Here is a 3,569-nt window from a genome sequence, read left to right as displayed (position 1 = left end):
GAGTAGATTGCAAAAATTTTCTCCCATTCTGTAGGTTGCCTGTTCACTCTGATGGTAGTTTCTTTTGCTGTGCAGAAGCTCTTTAGTTTAATTAGATCCCATTTGTCAATTTTGGCTTTTGTTGCCATTGCTTTTGGTGTTTGCGGCACTATTCACAATAGCAAAGACTTGGAATCAACCCAGATGTCCATCAGTGACAGACTGGATTAAGAAAATGTGGCACATATACACCGTGGAATACTATGCAGCCATAAAAAAGGATAAGTTTGTGTCCTTTGTAGGGAAATGGATGCAGCTGGAAACCATCATTCTCAGCAAACTATCGCAAGAACAGAAAACCAAACACTGCGTGTTCTCACTCATAGGTGGGAACTGAACAATGAGATCACTTGGACTCGGGAAGGGGAATATCACACACCAGGGTCTATCATGGGGAAGGGGGACGGGGGAGGGATTGCATTGGGAGTTATACCTGATGTAAATGACGAGTTGATGGGTGCTGACGAGTCGACGGGTGCAGCACACCAACATGGCACAAGTATACATATGTAACAAACCTGCACGTTATGCACATGTACCCTAGAACTTAAAGTATAATAATAATAATAATAATAATAATAATAAAAGATTTAGGTTTTTAGATAGCATCAAGTAATTTCAGGACATTAAAAAAAAAAAAAAAAAAAGAGCTTTGCATAGCAGGCCATCATTACAGGCCACTGGGCAGACTGTGGATTGGCTGCCCCAGTGTTAGTGACTCACAAGTGGGTTCAGTTAGCTATGATTACAACAGTGTGGCCATTCATCTACAAAATGAATGCTATCTCAACAGACTCTTCGGCGAGGCAATTCTCTTATATAGTGACTATCATTATGAAAGTAACCATGAGACAAGATGGTGCCAAAAGCGAAGAAGGAAGCTCCTGCCCCTCCAAAGCAGAAGCCAAAGAGAAGGCTTTAAAGGCCAAGAAGGCAGTGTTGAAAGGTATCTACAGCCACACACACACAGAAAAAGATCTGCACATCACCCACCTTCTGGCGGCCCAAGACACCGCGACTCCGGAGGCAGTCCAAATATCCTCGGAAGAGCACTCCCAGGAGAAACAAGCTTGACCACTATGCTATCATCAAGTTTCTGCTGACCACTGAATCTGCCACGGAGAAGATAGACGACAACAACACACTTGTGTTCATTGTGGATGCTAAAGCCAACAAGCACCAGATTAAACAGGCTGTGAAGAAGCTCTATGACATTGAGGGGCCGAGGTCAACACCTGATTCGGCCTGATGGAGAGAAGAAGGCATATGTTCAACTGGCTCCTGATTACAATGCTTTGGATGTTGCCAACAAAATTGGAATAATCTAAACTGAGTCCAGCTGATTAATCCTAAATATACGTATATCTTTTCACCACATACATGCCTCTCTGTCAATTTCTGGTTGGGCTGAGAAGCCATACACAGGCACTGACATTGTAACAGGGTTTGGGCAAGACTCCTGTTCTACTTATCCTTTTGAAACACTCACCTTGCCACTCCACCATGCCTGATTACTCCAGAGATCTTTGTGACTAGAGTTAGTGTCCTAGAAAAACCAGAACTCAGAACTTGCTTTGTGAGGGTAACAAGAAGCTTTACAAGAACCCCTTCTTTTATCCTTGGAAGAGGCTGTGTGAAACCATTGCCCAGAGTTTGAAGGGCATTAGCATCCATTTCAGGGGAGTGTGGGTTGGCTGGCTTTTGGGTAGCATTTGTCCTCACACACCCATCTACTATGTCTAACCGGTCTGTCTGCTTCCCTCACTCCTTGCCCAATAAAGGACAAGGACTTCAAAAATAAATAAATAAATAAAAGTAGCCTACATAGTGAATGAATGACCTACCTAGTGTCTTACCACCTGGAAAACTCAGGAACATTAGTTACACACCAAAGAAGTGTCAGTATGATAAAGCTACGTATTCTCTTTCAACCTATTCCAACCTCATCCTTGAAGTTCTTCTTTCAGTCTTTCCCACATACACCCTAGTCTCCTTCCTCCCATTTTCATTTCTGCTTAGCCAAAGCCTCCCCCAGGTAGAATTTTTCCCACTCCAGTAGGTTCCTACAAATGGTATAATTATGTTGTCTTAAATTCCCAGATCCTAAAGTTTGAAACCATCTCTGTAGATGGTCTCTAGATCTCAGAGACCATCTCTACATAAAAATTGGAAACAGGTTGCCATTAGGTGCTAAGGCCAGATATCAGCATTTTTCAACCATGGTTTTCTGACATATTGGTTTCAACAATTGTGAGATAATTTTAAATATTTTGTTATTAACAATAAATCATAATACTTATGAGGAATTTGCTTTTTATTTCATAATGTCACTTGCATCATGATCATTTGCATTCTGAGTGAAAATTTTAAAATAAAATTATAAGTAATATATCAGTAAAATCTCTGTATTTGAAAACTAGACGTAAAATTCATTGGAAGGAAATCAGGGAGTGAAGAAGGGTTCAAAATGTATCAAAGGATGAAGAACAAGGCTTCAGAATACACACAGAAAGCAAGTCAGCTCCCAAAGCTCAGAGGCAGGAGCTCCCACAGTTGTCTCCCAGATGGCAAAGGCTGCTGAGGACTCCACTAGCAGGAGGGTGGAAAGCTAACCATTAAGATACTGCCTACTCTTCTACTCAAGATTCACATTCAAAAGCAGGGCAACTGATTGGTCTAATTTGTCCTTGACTAGAAAACATCAGACCTCTGATTACAGCAGTAATGATGCTGTTTTAAAAAGAAAAATGTATGTTGAGCAGTGAAATAAAATAAAGTATGACTACATCCATAGCAGTTTCAGTAAGCAATGCTTGTCTGCCCTGTGTTTTTTTTTTCTTACTGAGAAGAGCAGATGGAGAGTTACAAAACAGTAGGAACCAAGTGTTTTAGACAAATTCTAAGCATCCTTTACACAAGCCCCAAGCATCACATTTTTTAGAAAAAGTCAGTGCTTTAAAAAAATTATGTGTGATGAAGATAGCTCCTGATTCAAATCCAGAAGCAAAACTAACAAGTATAATGTATATGCTTTGTAAATATTCTTAAATCAGCAAATGCAAGCCTATCACTTGTTATAAAACAGAAAGGAAAATAATTTCTCTACTCCCACCTCAACAGCCCCCTTTGTTTACCCCTGATTTCTGTGGAGGTTTTCAGGCCCTCATCTCAGTGTCTTCATGCTCTGTGCTCATTGTGTGTGAGTCATGACGAGGCTGTCAGAAGCAGGGTTGCCAGAGTGGGGCTGGCATCAGCGATCATTCCTGAAGTGCCAATGGGCATGATGTGCAGACAATTCCAGGCTCTTGCCTTCACAACTTTTGGTAACAGGTGCAGCAAATGAACTCCTGCCACCGTCTTCCTTAAATGCACACAAATAAAGCATTACCATGTCTTGGATGTGAAGTGCTGCCTACTTCCATGAATCATATTTTGTGTTCATGACTCTGCAACTGGGAATTAGTCATTTAGACTTAATTAGTTTCTTCAAAATAGCAAATGCCTGTGCCAATAATTTAATATCCAGATGT

The 3,569-nt window shown here is 40.9% G+C and overlaps 1 pseudogene; it reads left to right on the top strand.

Moving 5' to 3' along the window:
* Nucleotides 1-895: 895 nt before the first annotated feature.
* LOC112623698 lies at nt 896-1,367 on the top strand (annotated as a pseudogene).
* The last annotated feature ends 2,202 nt before the right edge of the window (nt 1,368-3,569 follow it).

The sequence above is a fragment of the Theropithecus gelada genome, chromosome 4 (assembly GCF_003255815.1).
Source record: "Theropithecus gelada isolate Dixy chromosome 4, Tgel_1.0, whole genome shotgun sequence".
Taxonomy (NCBI): Eukaryota; Metazoa; Chordata; class Mammalia; order Primates; family Cercopithecidae; genus Theropithecus; species Theropithecus gelada.
The sequence above is the reverse complement of the archived record's forward strand: the minus strand, read 5'-3'. Positions and strand labels throughout refer to the sequence as shown.